The 15852-nt window shown below is 39.3% G+C and overlaps 1 protein-coding gene across 9 annotated transcripts in view; it reads right to left on the reverse strand.

Moving 5' to 3' along the window:
• The window catches only part of PLCB4 (phospholipase C beta 4), a 418616-nt gene that overhangs the window by 263781 nt on the left and 138983 nt on the right, over window positions 1-15852 (reverse strand). Inside the window, exon 2 of one of the 9 annotated variants that reach the window (XM_072800093.1) lies at window positions 2358-2404. The exons of the other annotated variants lie outside the window; for them this stretch is intronic. The gene's annotated coding sequence lies outside the window, so the exon portion shown is untranslated. The remainder of the gene's footprint in view (window positions 1-2357; window positions 2405-15852) is intronic. 9 annotated transcript variants of the gene reach the window in all.

Genomic DNA, 15852 nt, shown 5'->3' on the forward strand with positions numbered 1-15852 from the left:
TGTTCTCCTGCTGAGTTCGTGAGCCCTAAATTAAAGGCCTACTCAGCAACATGTATAAGCTTGGAAGGAAGGGGATTCCACCTCCCTGTTCTGCATATTCTTCCTTTAGCATCACGCAACAAATGTCCTACAAGGGAGCAACTTAACCATTTGTTTGCCCCTCGGTGAGTCTACAACTCCCACTTTGAGAAACCACTCTAAACTCTGCCCAGAAAAGTTAACAGCTCCTGTCATTTACTGTGGCTCATCAGCCTTAAAATTATAACTGGGGACTCTTTATAGGACATTATGAGTTATTTTTGGATTTTTTTCCCTAAATAATGATAATGGTTTGCAATTACCCACCTACATTCTTTTGCCTGGTTGCCCCTGTATACCAGTTTTCTAGGACTGCAGAACAAACTGCCACAAACTCCATGGCTTCGAACAACACATATTTATTAGCTCTTAGTACTGGGGGCCAAAAATCTGGCACAGTTGCTGGGTTCTCTGTTCAGAGTCTCACAAGGCTAAACTCAAGGTGCCTTCAAGGCTTTCTTTCTGGAGGCTGAGGAATAACTGGCTTCCAAACTCAGTCAGGTTGCTAGTCAATTTTATTTTCTTGTAGTCATAGCATTGTGGATTTGCTTCCTTACTGGCTATCAGCTGGGGTATACTGTCAGGTCCTAGATGCCACCTCCACTCCTTGCAACCTGGCCCCCACCATCTTCAAAGCCAGAGATGGAGAATCTCCCTCATTTGGAATCCTTCTCTCTTTGAATCTTGCTTCAGTCCTTTATAGAGGCTTAGCTGATTAGGGCAGGTCCACCAAGGTTAAGCTCTCATTCTTAAAGCCAACTGTGTGATGCAACATAACCTAACCAGAGAAGTGACATGGTTTCAGCCCTGGGGATTAGACAGGGTACACACACCAGTAGTTTGGTGCAGTGGGGCCATGTTAGAATTCTGCTTCCTACATCTAGTAATTGAGAGCATGCATTTGTCTCCACATGTGGTTTTCTTCGCAAGCTGGGAGCTGAGGTCATGTCACAAAAGAAGCTAACTGTCCAGCAGAGAATATATGAAAGTTAAAACCAGAGTGTATATTTAATGACTCTTACATTCATTGCCAAAGTAGTTAAGGTTCTTAGAATTCCACTATCTAACCCCAAGAATGTATGAACTCACCAAATTCCAAATCTACAGAAGTTTCTCCCCATTCACTTAAACTGAACCATTATGAAATTAAGTATCTAGAATATTGACATTCTAGGAAGAGGAGGAGGAAAAAAATGAAGCTGAAAAACAAGCACATACTTAGTACCTAGAAGGACCCAAAAAAAAAAAAAAGTTTTTAAAGATAAGTGTCCAAAATAATGCCATGGACTGAAATTTTTTAAATTAAATTAGGTTATGTTTTCTACATGATGTCAACAAATTTAACTGCTTTTTCACTCAACAGACTTGATTACTTGTTAGTTTCACAGAGGCAACATATACAAAACCTCGCTAAAGGAAAAGGATAATTAAAAGCATGCTTAATATATTTACAAGCACAACACATATTAGTTTTATTTTTACAGAAGAAACTAAGAAATCTCCCTTTGAAAACATTAGGTTAGAGAACACTGGCAGATTAAGAACAGATGATAGTATTACCAATTAATGAGAAATTACTATGTCCAGGTATTACTCAGTGTTTTGTGTGTATCAACTCATTAAATCTCACCAAACTCTATAGGTAGAAACTTTTTACTGAAGAGGACACCAAGGCACAGGGTGCTTACATCCCTTATTTAGAGGCATGTGGTAAGTGAGCAGGGCTTCAAACCCTGATGATCTAGCTCGAGCACCATTACTTTTAAGAGCTGCATCTGCCTTTGACACATCAGTGCTTCCAGTGTTGTGAGACAGGGGCACTTTCTGCACCTACTATGCAGCAGAGGTGGTGGCTAAGTACACATGCACTGCACTCAGATCAGGCTCACGGCCGTGGCCAAGGGACAACTGGGCACCACCACCCCACCAAGGGGTGCATCTCTATCATTTGCATAAAGACACCCTATATACCAGTAGCAGCCTTCTACAAGGAAAGCTATAAAATAACTCATTCTGCTACTGCCTAGATCTTTATTTGAAAGGGAGAGAGGGTGAGGAGAAAGGAAAAAATATAATCCTTCTTTACTCCTTCCAAATCCACCGTTTTCCACTACTCTGCATTCTGAAATTCAGAGGTTAGAAAAGACAGAACAAAGCAAAAGCTAACACCATAAGCAAAGAAGAAAATCTACTGGCTCTCTTTCTGTTTGTTGAGAAGAAAGTGAGCTTTCCTCTAGGTCATGAGAAAGGAAAAGATCTATAGGTAAACAATCTCATACTTTTTCCATCAACTTCCATCCAGCCACCAGCAGCACAGATCGATCCCCTTAAAAAAAAAAAAAAAAATGCTTAGCAGTTGTAGTAATAGGTCACCTGGAGGTGGAGCTGGGGTGAGGGACACAATGTTCCATCTTGATTTTTGCATTAAAGGTATGTTCCTTTTTTAAAAAATATTTTATTTATTGATTGATGAGGTACACAGAGAGAGAGGCAGAGACATAGGCTGAGGGAGAAGCAGGCTCCCTGTAGGGAACCCAATGCGGGACTCAATCCCATGACCTCAGGATCACGACCTATGCTAAAGGCAGACACTCAACCACTGAGCCACCCAGGTGCCCCAAAGATATGTTTCCATTCAAGATTCCTATCCACAAATAGGTTGGATGGACCCACAAGTCAGTTGGCATTTATTCCAAATTCTTTCCTGAACCTTGCAAGCATGACCAAGGGCTGTTACCATAAGAGGGCCCTCTGTGCGAGGAGCAAGAGACTAGAACTATATACTTCACTCAGTCCACTCTGTGGTTCTCCTATGATTTCCAGCTCAGCTCCGGTGTCCTGGTAGTAGTCACGGAGCAGAAGTTACAGAAATACAAATTTAATTATATATTTTGTATCCTTAAAAATGTCTCACATGTTCTCTGTACTTGTAATATATTTAATATTATTAGATGTGCATTTTTTATATTATATATCAACACAAATTTTGTTAGAGAAGCCTCCCTTAAATATGATGCTTTGCGATGTTGTTTGTTGCAGATCTTGGTCTATACATGGTTTTATTTGTTCGAATTTCTCATGCTACCTAACTTGCCTTAAAATTGCCACACACCACAACAGCCAGGGTACTTAAATATGTTCATGATGGGATATAACCCTTATATGTTTTGGGCTACCTGTGGTCTTCAGTGAGCCACAGAACATTCAGGCAGGGTCTCAGTTTCAGAAACTTGGATATATGCCAAGCCAGGTAATTATTCTCTGCCTACCTAATTTCCCCAGGCAATTTAACTGAAAATGGTATTATCCGTCACCTCAGTTCTAATCGGCTCTGAAGTGCCCCTGTGTCCTGCTTCTTCCCTCCATTACAAGCTAACTGAGCTGATTTCTTTTTGAAGCTTAAGTTGGAAAAAAAAAATGTTTCTGAATCTCTCTAGGGGAAAAATATCAGATAAATATGAGCCATTTAATTAGTTGCAAACCAATATACTGAATAGTGTTGGCAGAAATTGCAAGACACCCCTCCTTGCTGCCTACCCTTATGAAAAGTCTCTTTTATAGAAAGAAGTACAAAGGGCTTACTTACTGAAAAACTGACCAAGGAAAAAAAAAGTGGGAGGAGGGGAACGTGAGAGACCTTAAGAGGATTTTACTCTACTGAAATAATTTTAAAAGGCACTGTTCCGTTGTTCGTTTCCAAATAAGCTGATTTAGAGTGAGCAGAACAAAATATACCATTTGACAGAGGAATGCCTGAAACTCAAAGAACATGCAACAGAAATGTGCTTTCCGATGGCTTCCGACAAACATGAATTTATACCACTGCTCTCCAACAGAAATACAACAAAAGCCATAAAAGTGAGTTACACATGTAATTTTGAACTTTCTAGTAGCGATGTTTAAAAAGTAAGAAACAGGGTACCTGGGTGGCTCAGATCATGATCCCAGAGGGTCCTTGGATTTAGTCCTGTATAGGGCTCCCTGCTCATCAGGAAATCTGCTTCTCCCTTGCCTTCTACCTCTGCCCCTCCTGCCAGCTCATGCTCTCTCTCTCGCTCTCTTGCTCTCAAATAAATAAATTAAATATTTTAAAAAAGAAGAATCAAAAGACTTGAAGAAGAATTATCATCATCATCAAAGACCACTACTCTGCAGTAAAAGTAAAGAACTGATAACAACTTGAATGGATCTCAAGAGAATTTTGCTTAGTGAAAAAAGCTAACTTCAAAAGGTTACATGCTATAGGAGACTCTCATTAACAGTATTTGTAAAATGACAAAAGTATACAGACGGAGAACAGATTAGTGATTCCCAGGAATTAGGAGGGGGGGGAGGAGAAAGGAAGGAAGCGGCTATAACTGTGAAAGCTTAGCACAGAAAATCCTTGTGATGGAATTCTATATTTTGACTGTGGTAGTGGTCATATTTATCTATACTGGTGATTAACCTGCACGGAATTACACACACACATCCACACGCACATGCAGAAAGCTGATAAAATATGAATAAGGTCAGTGGATTCTATCAATGTCAATTTCATAGTTGGGATATTATACTATAGTTTTAGAAGATGGTACCAGTGAGGAAAACTGGCTAAAGAGTCCAGATGAGGGATCCCTGGGTGGCGCAGCGGTTTGGCGCCTGCCTTTGGCCCAGGGCGTGATCCTGGAGACCTGGGATCGAATCCCACATCAGGCTCCCCGTGCATGGAGCCTGCTTCTCCCTCTGCCTGTGTCTCTGCCTCTCTCTCTCTCTCTCCGTGACTATCATAAATAAATAAATAAATTAATTAATTAATTAATTAATTTAAAAAAAGAGTCCAGATGATCTCTCTGAATTATATTTTACAACTGCATATGAATCAACAATAAGCTGAAAATTAAAAGTTAAAACAGTGAGTTTTAATAATACACTTTACTCTATATTGCAGAACTTTCTCACATAATTGATTTACACTTAATCGATATAAAAATGGAGATTTTTTTTTTAGTTCTAAACTCTTTGAATGCCAGTGCATAGTTTACCTGGAACAGCACACTTCAATTCAAACTAGCCGCATTTCAAGTGTTTGATGGCCACACGTGGGCGTGAGCCCCAGTACTGGAGAGCCAAAAATACCTTAAACTAAGCCTAATATCCATTTCCCAGTTCTGTCAAGTGGCACATTCTCACATGAAATATCTTTGCTTTTTGGATGTCTCTTAAAGAACAGGTTCATCATGAAACCTTAGAGCTTGAACAATCACTGAAAAATATGACCTGACTAGGAGAGAAATTTTCATCAATGGTATCAACCTGAATTTGTTTTGGACCACAGTTCCACAACAAAAATAAAAAACCCTATAAAAGAGACATTTAGCAGCTTCTGCAAAATAATTCCTAAGAGGAGTTTCAAGAGCTATGGTACACAACTCTGAGATCAAGACCGGAGCCAAGATCAAGAGTCAGACGCTTCACCGAACTGAGCCCCTGCCAGGCACCCCTCAAGAATTAAGATTGTGAACTATTTTTTTGAAACTTTGTGATTTTTTTCTGTTCGCTCTGCTTTCCTACTTTTCCTTGGTGATTAGAATCATTAAAATGAGAAGGTCTTGTGAGTTTGTTCTTCAGAGCCATGGAACTGTGAGCCGCCATCTTCCTCCCCAGGTAGTCATGGAGGAGAAAGAAACCATGTGTAACGGCAGCTTTGAAAAAATACATAAAACTAGGCCAAGTCTCTTGGGACTCTGAAAAGTAAAACAATGAGCAGACCTGGTTCTCAGACCAGGTCTGACAAAAAGCTCAGGGCTCAATCTCAAAAGACCAGTGCCATCTCCATCCACCATTGAAAGTGGGAAAGCAATAAGAAATCACTATTCCCAAATGGAGCCTTTGTGAGTATAAAGAGAGCAGGTTATGGAATGAGAGAGACCGATCTTTGAGAATACAAGACAATTAACCTCTCTTGGACCTACTTTCCTGGTTTGTCAAGCAGCAAAATTATCTGCCTCAGTCACTGTTGTGAAGTTAAATGGAATAATACCCAAAAAGTGCCTACCACATTCCTGCAATCCCAAATGGGTGTTCAATTACTGTCCTTTCCCACTCGTATCTATACTCAAAGAACTATCCATCAAGAGAAAATGATCTGTGCAAAGTAAACCAAGTATAGTAACATCAGAAACTCAAGAACTGTTGCTCTAGAGTAATGCCAAGGAGAAAAATGTCATTTTAGTCTACTGTGATTCGCTTCTAATCTGTTGATAGGAAGCTAGTTTCATAATCAAGCGAGGTTTATAGCACTCCTGCGACTGCTGTACAGGAACAGGTACACTTAAGGAACAAGCCCCAAGATAATCTAAAAAATGGAAACTGGGCTGGTTTTGCCAGAGCATCAAGACTTCAAGAATTTTTATATATTCACGTTCTTCACAAACATACAATGTATCTTTCAGGCAGCAAGTGAGAATAGAAAAAAAGAGTATGGTATAGCTTAGAAGAAGCAGTCTATGCCTGAAGTGCTCTTGTTAGGAATTATAGAACTTTGAGGATGGTATTTATTTTTGTCAGATAGTTTTTGGCCACAGACAACTGATCACCCATCTGTTCCAGGAGAAATCACATTGTGAGCTGGCCCACTGGTGCCAGTATATAGCGATGCAGCGATAACTTGGTTTTTATTGATATGGCTAAACTCTGCAAACTCTTCAAAACCCAGAACACAGCTGCCAATATCAGATGGGCACCATATTGAATAGAAGGACTCCAAATGTACCACTTGGGAGTAATCTGTATGGACAACAGCCTGCTCTAATTTTGTTTCCTGATCACCTCACTCTGATTTTATGAAGAAACTAAAGGAGACAATTTATCTACAACGCTAATATGTGGGACAAGATCCCAGATTTTACCAGTATCATCACTACTGTGCTAGGAGGGTCCCTCTGAGGATATTAAACATCTTCTAAGAGGATATGGGGACATTTTCTGCAATTGCTACTCTGACATCAGAGTCAAAGTCCATCATCCTACAAATACAACCTGAAGCAGAACAGGGTCTCTCTGGAAAACCACAGCAACTGAAGTAAAATGAAATGAGAAACTAAGACTTAGATGTGTCACCCACCTAAGATGTTCAGGCATGACCAACGCCCAGGTTCAGAGACATAACTGATTTTAATAATGAAAAAAAAATTCCCAGCTCCAGTTCTAGATGTTGATATAGAAAGATCGTGAATTTACTTCCTCTCACAGACAAACTAAATTTATAAACAGAACAATTTCCTCATGAAAAAACCCTAAAAACTTGTAGAGTGACCCCTTCCCATGGGGCAAATGAGAGGAAAACCATGCTGAAGTGGGTAGAACAGGTTGACACACTCCTCCACTATATATCCCACCCCCCTGGTGGCAGTACAGTCAGGATACAACTCAAAACCTTCTTCTGCCTGAGGAGCACGGGGTTCATACCCCTACACTGAGCAAGCCAACACTGAAGACCAGCACCTGAGAAACGAGCCCCCAAAACATCTGGCTTCAAGAATAGGGCTCATGGGGATCCCTGGGTGGTGCAGCGGTTTAGTGCCTGCCTTTGGCCCAGGGTGCGATCCTGGAGACCCAGGATCGAATCCCACATCGGGCTCCCAGTGCATGGAGCCTGCTTCTCCCTCTGCCTGTGTCTCTGCCTCTCTTTCTCTCTCTCTCTCTCTCTCTCTCTGTGACTATCATAAATAAATAAATTTTTTTAAAAATTAAAAAAAAAAGAATAGGGCTCATGCTCACAGGAACCCCAAGAGAATGGTGAACCAAAGATCACTCTTAAAGGGCCTATGGGCAGACTCCCTATTCACCCACCAGAACCCAGCACAGAAGCAGCCCATGGAAAATTGTCCCGACTTCATGTGAAAGAGATTCATTTCCTAAGTTTAAAGCATTGGTCTGAGGGGTAGGGGCCTGCTGAAATACTTTCCAAAGTCAAAGGTTGATGGCTGCCATCTTTCTACTTTCCATCTGCATGCTAAAGCCAACAGGCACCATCATGTTTGGTTTTGTCTCCTTTCCAGCAGGTGTCATATTTACACTCTAGCAGATAAGTACCATTTGCAAGGTGTCCCTCTATAGGGAAGGGATTGGCAGGGGGAATTATCCTTTGTCCTTTTTTCTTTTTTTTCTTTTTTTATTCTTTTTCCATCTTATTGTCAGGTGTCATCTTTTTGCAATCAGCCTTCGCCTCACATCAGCCCTAGAGTGTCATCTTCCCGCTCTCCCGCTCCTGCACACCAGAGTGCCAGGAGCACCGAGAGGGGAGCTTCTACACATGTCTGGTGCCCCGGTTTTTATGTCTGGTGGCCTGGTTTTTGCAACTGCTGCCCAGGGGACACCCCTTGATTGCCTGGCTCTGGAGGCCGGGGGGGGAGGGGCTTACATTATGGGTCCCATGGGAATATAACAATCAGAAAAACAGTTTCAGGCAGAATATAGCCCCTAGGGCACTGCGCAGACAGTGGACTGAAACATAGCCCAGCCTTCTGGGAAAGGGGCCTACTTTCTTATCCTGGAGCTCTGGCTTGAGGGTCAGGCTTCTGGTTTCGCGCACTTCTAGGAGCTTACAGAAGAGCTCCCAGGAACACAGGCTGATAGATGCCATCTCTGTAGGCTTTCTCTACCTTGCTCCAATTTGCTGGTATCTTCGAGAAAGGAGCTTATATCCTTGTCTGGCACCTTGATTTTAGCAGCCGCTACCAGGGACCACCTCTGTATTACCGAGCTCCGGTGACCAGCAGGCTTATAATCCCGGGTCCCATAGGGCTAAACCTAAGAAAGAATGAGTCCTTCAACAGCTACCACATGCAGGGCACAGCAAGGGACAAGAGATCCAGGAGCTCAGTGCTTCTGTGAAGGAGGACTATTAGTTTACCATCATGGCTTTGGCCAGACAGATGAGCTTCTAATTAAACATGAGTCTAAGGGCTGACTGAAATATTCCCTGAGGTTTGGGAAAGCAGGCACTATCTGTGCACTCTCCCTCCACCATTGTCCAGAGCATGAGTGTTTCTAGTAAAGGAGCTGTTATACATTATACATGTTACCCCAATTTTTATAGCTGGTGCCCTGGTTTTTACAGCTGCTTGCCAGGGGATAGCCCTTGGTCACCTAGCTCTGGAGCTAAAGGCGCTTACATTCCTAGGTCCCACAGGACTATAACAATAAGAGACCATTCTTGGCAGGCCACCACCCACAGGGCACCACAGAGAAAACAGAATGCAACATCTCCTGCCTTACTATGAAAGAGGCCTACTCGCTAGTCTTGGCACTCCAGCCTTGGAGGCAGGATTCAGGTTTGGCATTCATCTCAAGGCTACAGAGCTGCTCTCAGGTAACACAGGCTAGGGGATGTGATATTTATTCTCTTCCTCCACCTCACTACAGCTTCCTAGTATCTCACAGAAAGGAGTGTATATCTGCACCTGGAGCCCTGATTTTTGCAACTGGGTACACCTGGGTGCCCAGGATACACCTTCAAATTGCCTGCTTGGGGACCGTAGGACTTATACTGACAGCCACACAGGACTGTATGTATTTGCATTCTTTAATAGCTGTGGCCTAAGGGTCTGGCTTCAGGTGCTGACTGACCTTCTCTCCTTTGGGACAGTGACTAACTTTGGGACACGCTCAACTACTGAGAGCTCTTAAAAATAAAATAGGTTCCTTGGACAATCACAAAAATTTGAGAGACAACCAAGAACTAAAGTGAGGTTGAACAGTAAGTTTCATATGTGACACAAGGCCAACCCTTCAAGATTGGGAGAAGTGACTGTATCATTTACCATATAGAAACTAATACAGAGAGTCAAGCAAAATGAGGAAGCAGGGGACTATGCTCCAAATAAAATGAACACAAAACCTCAGGAAAAAAAAACCTTCTTAATGAAATGGATAAGTAATTTACCTAATAAAGAATAAAGATGCTCACCAACCTGTAGAAAAAAAGAGAGATGAACACACCAATAACATAACAAAGAGACAGAAAATATGAGAAGGTTCTAAACACAAGCCATAGAACTGAAGAATACCTTAACTAAACCAAAAAAAATACACTAGAGGAGTTCAATAGCATATCAGATAAGGCAGAAGAAAGGATCAGTAAAACAGGGCAGAGTAATTTACCCAATGAGAACAGGAAAAAAAAAAAAAAGCAACCTGTCTTATAGTTTAAGGAATTTAGAGGACAGCATCAAATGGCCCAACATTCACATCAAAGGGGTCTCAGAAAGAGGAGAGAGAAAGAAAGGAGCAGGAAGCCTATCTGAAGAAATAATGACTAAAAACTTCCCAACTTTGGTAAGAGAACAGATATCCAGATCTAGAAAGCCCACAAACACAAAAAATGATAAAGCCAAAGAGACCAACACCAAGACATACTATAATGAAAACGTTAAAGTCAAAGAGACAATCTTACAAGCAGCAGGAGGAAAACCACATGTTATGTACAAGGGAAACCCCATAAGTTCATCAGCAAATTTTTCAGTAGAAATGCTGCAAGAGAGAAGAGAGTGGCATAATGTATTCCAAGTGCTAAAAGAAAATAAACACTTATAAAGGTAGGACGAAGGTTAAAAGATAAAAGTAGTAAAAATAATTATAACTATGATACTGAGCGGAGGGATACACAAGATAAAAAATATAAAATGTGATATCAAAAACAAACATGACCAGAGGAGAGTAAAAATGGAGAGTTTTAGAGTGTGTTATTGACTTAAAAAGAATTTCTAAATATAAGTTGTAACATATAAGCCTCAAGGTAACCAAAACAAAACCTATAGTAGATACAGACACATGCAAAAAGAGAAAAGAATCTATGCACACCACTAAAATAGTCATCAAACCATGAAGGAAGAGCACACAAGACCACAAATGGAACAGAGAAACTAATTACAAAACAGCCAGAAAACAATTAACAGAACTGCGGTAGGTACACACCTATCAATAATTACCTTAAATGTTAATGGACTAAATTCTCCAATCAAAAGACAAAGTGACTGAATGGATAAAAAACCCACATATATGCTGCCTACAAGAGACTCACTTTAGATATAGGGACACACACAGAACAAAAATGAAGGTTATTCCAATAAAAATGGAAACCAAAAGAAAGTTGAGGTAACCATATTTATTACCAGACAAAACAGATTTTAAAACAAACACCGTAATAAGAGAAAAAGAAGGACATTACATAATGACAAAGGGGTCAATCCAACAAGAGGATATAACATTTATAAATATTTATGTACTCAACACAGAAGCTCTAAATATATAAAGCAAATCTTAACAGACATAAAGGAAGAAAAATATAGCAATAAAATAACAGTAGGAGACATTAACACCCCACTCAGGTCAATGGACAAATAATCCAAACAGAAAAGTCAATAAGGAAACATCAGCTTTAAATGACCTGTCAGACCAGATAGCCTTAACAGATATATACAGGATATTCCATCCCAAAGCAATAGAATACATATTTTTCTCAAGTACACATGGAACAATCTTCTCCAGGCTGGATCATTTGTACTACAAGACAGGTAATGAGAAATTTAAGTAGACTGAAATCACATTAAGCATCTTTTCTCATCACAATGGTATACAAGGAAACAAAAACTCACAAATATGTGGAGACTAAAACAACATGCCACTGAACAACCACTGGAAAGTGAAACCAAAAAGTACTGTGAGACAAAAACAAAACAAAAAAACAGAAGTACAACATATCAAAGTTTATGGGATACAGCAAAAGCAGTGCTAAGAGGAAAGTTCACAGCAATAATTATGCCCTCCTCACTAAGCATGAAAAGTCTCAAACAGCCTAACTATATACATGAAGGAAATCGAAAAATAAGAAAACTTAAAATTAGAAGGAAATTGAAAAAAATCAACACAGAAATAAATGAAACAGGGACTGAAAATACAATAGAAAAGATTGACAAAACCAAGAGCTGGTTCTTTGAAAAGATAAACAAAATTGATCAACCTTTAGCTGGACCCTCCAAGAAAAAAAATAGAGTGCTCAAGTAAGTAAAATCAGAAACAAAAGTAGAGACAACACAACTAATACCACAGAAATACAGAGGATCGTAAAAGACTACCACAAACAATTATATGCCAACAAACTAGACAACACGGAAGAAATGGGTATGTTCCTAAAAGCATACAAGCATTCAAGACTGAATCAGGATGAAAGAGAAGATCTGAACAGACCAATTAACTACTAAGGAAATTGAGTTAATAATTTTTTAAAACTCCCTACAAACACACATCTGGGACTAGACAGCTTCACTGGTCAATCTACCTAAATTCAAAGAATACCAATTCTTTCCAAAGTCTTCCAAAAAAATAAAAGAGGAAGGAACACTTCCAAACTCTTTTTATTAACCTAGCACTACCACAGAAAGACAGCATTAAAAAGGAAAGTGACAGTCCAATATCCAAGCAACATAGATACAAACTCAACAAATTATTAGCAAACTGAGTTCACAAATAAATTAAAAAGATCATACACCATGATCAAGTAGGATTTATTCTAAGTGTGCAAGGATGGTTCAGCATCCACAATTCAATCAATGTGATATACCACATTAACAGAATGAAGGATAAAGATATGATCATCTCAATAGATACAGAAAAAGCATTTGACAAAATACAACTTCCATTTAGGATTTTAAAAAACTCAACAAAGTAAGTATAGAGGAAATATGCCTCAACATAATAAAGGCCCACAGCTAACACCCTGCTAATTCTAAGACAATGTTGTCTGTTGGTGGGAATGTAAATTAGCACAGCCACTATGGGATGCAGTATGGAGGCTTCTCAAAATATTAAAAATATAACTACCATATGATCCAGCAATTCCACTGCTGGGTATTTATCTGAAGAAAATAGAAACACTAACTCAAAAAGATATATGCACTCCCGTGCTCATGGCAGCATTATTTATAATAGCCAAGCTATAGAAACAACTAAGTGTCCCCGAGGTATAACTGGATAAAGAAAATGTGGTTTGTATATAAAATAGAATATTCAGCCATAAAAAATAATGAAATCTTGCGATTTGCAACAACATGGATGAATCTTGAAGGCATTATGCTACATGCAATAAGTCAAAGACAGACAAATACCATATGATTTTCCTTATATGTAGAATCTAAAAATTAAAAGAAAAAAACACAGTAAGTTCTGGATACAGATGGGTGGTTGCCAGAGGTAGGAGTAAAAGGATGCATGAAATGATAATAGAGAGTTAAAAGGTATAAAATCCAATTATAAAATAAATAAGCCAAAGGAATACAATGTACAGCATGGAGACAACAGTTAATACTGTATTGCATATTTGAAAGTTGCTAAGAGAGTAAATCTTAAATTCTCATCACAAGAAAAAAACATATGTAACATAGGGTGATGATTTTGCAATATATGCAAGTATCAGTTATGTTATATACCTGAAATTAATGTTGTATATCAATTATACCACAATAAAAATTACATTAAAATTCATTGTGGTATATAGTTCTATGAGTTTTGACAAATGCATATAGTCATGTAACCGCCCTACAATCAAGACATAAAACCATTCCATTACCCCTACATCCCCCCAACCCCCACCAAAACTCTCTCCTGCTGCCCACTTTTAGTCAGCCCCTCCTCTTAATCCCTCCCAAATCACTGGTCTGTCTTCTGTTCTTATAATGTCACCCTTAGTGTATGGAATCATACATCCTGTAGCCTCTTGAGTCTGACTCTTTCACCTAATTAGCAAACACATTTTATGATCATCAATATTGATGTTTTCATCAATGGTTTGTTCAACTGCTGAGTCATATTTCATTGCATGGATGTACCAGCCTGTTCTTTCATTCCAGCTGAAGGACATTTATACTGTTTCTAGTTCCTGACAATTATAAATAAAGCTACTGTAAACATTAGTGTACAGATTCTGGTGTGAACAAAGTTTTCATCTCACTTGGGTAAATATCTAGCCAGGAATGGAATTGCTGGGTCATATTTAAGTTTATGTTTAACAGAATAAGAAACTGCCAATTTTTCTCCCCAAAATGCTGGCTGAATGATTGTGCATTGCCACAAGCACTGAATGCATGTGAATCTCAGGTGCTCTTTCTCACCCACTTGGTACTATCCATTTTTTACTATGATTTTTTTCTCAGCCATTCTAAGAGGGATATAGTGATATCTTGTGATTTCTTTAATTGTGACTCTTTAAGATCTATCAGATTTCACGGTACCATATATTTCTACCTTTAAGTAAGAGTAAAGAGTACCAAGTAAGAGTAAAGAGTACCATATATTTCTTACCTTTAAGTCAGTAATGTATTATTACATTCCTTTTGGATATAAAGCAACAATCCCGAACAATTAAGTGAATTCACAGAGTTATAACATGAAGATGACTTTCTCTTTATAGAAGAAATCTTCTTTCTGCAAGCTTGCATATACGTCCCTACTACCTACAAATGATACGTCAGTAATGACAGATTCCCAGGGTGCATGGCTGGCTCAGTTGGTAAAGCATGCAATTTTTTATCTTGGGGTTGTGAGTTTGAGTCCCACATCGGGTTATAGAGATTACTTTAAGAAGTAAAAAATTTGAGGGATCCCTGGGTGGCGCAGCGGTTTGGCGCCTGCCTTTGGCCCAGGGCGCGATCCTGGAGACCCGGGATCGAATCCCATGTCGGGCTCCCAGTGCATGGAGCCTGCTTCTCTCTCTGCCTGTGTCTCTGCCTCTCTCTCTCTTTCTGTGTGTGACTATCATAAATAAATAAAAATTAAAAAAAAAAAAGAAGTAAAAATGTGGTATGTCTGGGTGGCTCAGTGGCTTGGAGCATGCCTTCAGCCCAGGGCGTGATCCTGGGTCCGAGGATCAAGTCCCACATTGGGCTCCCTGCATGGAGCCTGCTTCTCCCTCCACCTATGTCTCTGCCTCTCTTTCTCTTTCAGTGTCTCTCATGAATAAGTAAATAAAATCTTTTTTAAAAAAAGTAAAAATTTAAGGAAAAATTAAGACTGACAATTAACAATAGGAAATAACTCCCTAATCCATAACTTTCATTAGTGCAAAAATTCATGAATTATTGACAATTAAACATGTGTTATATATAATTATATATACATACCATACACAAACCGGTACATTATAAAGGGTAGTCTTATCAAGCACATTGATAATTTAAATTTGATCACAAAAGGAATAAATATTTTAGAAACAAGATACTCAAAACTATACCAATGACATGACACATTTGCATAAATTAAAGATCTGATTACAAATGTTAGTTGTTCCAAGGAAGATCACTATTTTTCAAAATTGTGAGTCTTTGTCCAATTACTGTTTGTACTTTAATGAAATATATGGTTTACAATTTTTACCATGCCTTATTTTTACCACTTTATTGTAATATTTATGTGTCATCTTCTGTTAAAGATCATATTATGCATTCCCTATCTATTCCCATAGATGGAACAGGAAATTAAATGTCTTCTATGAAAAATAGTTGCTTCATCCACTCAGCAACTATTTATTGCATCCCTAGCAAACCAGGGGTCAGGTGGCAGGTTCTATTTTAGATACGGACCTCAGGAGGGACTCTTTAATGACGCAGCACATAAGCAAAGACCTGAGAGAAATGACAGAGTAAGCCTTGTGAAGACCTGGAAGAAGAGGATTCCAGTAGGAAGAGATAGAGGTGCAAGAGCCCTAAATGGAGTGTTTTACAAGGTTGACGTGATCTA

This window comes from Canis lupus, chromosome 26 (assembly GCF_048164855.1).
Source record: "Canis lupus baileyi chromosome 26, mCanLup2.hap1, whole genome shotgun sequence".
NCBI lineage: Eukaryota > Metazoa > Chordata > Mammalia > Carnivora > Canidae > Canis > Canis lupus.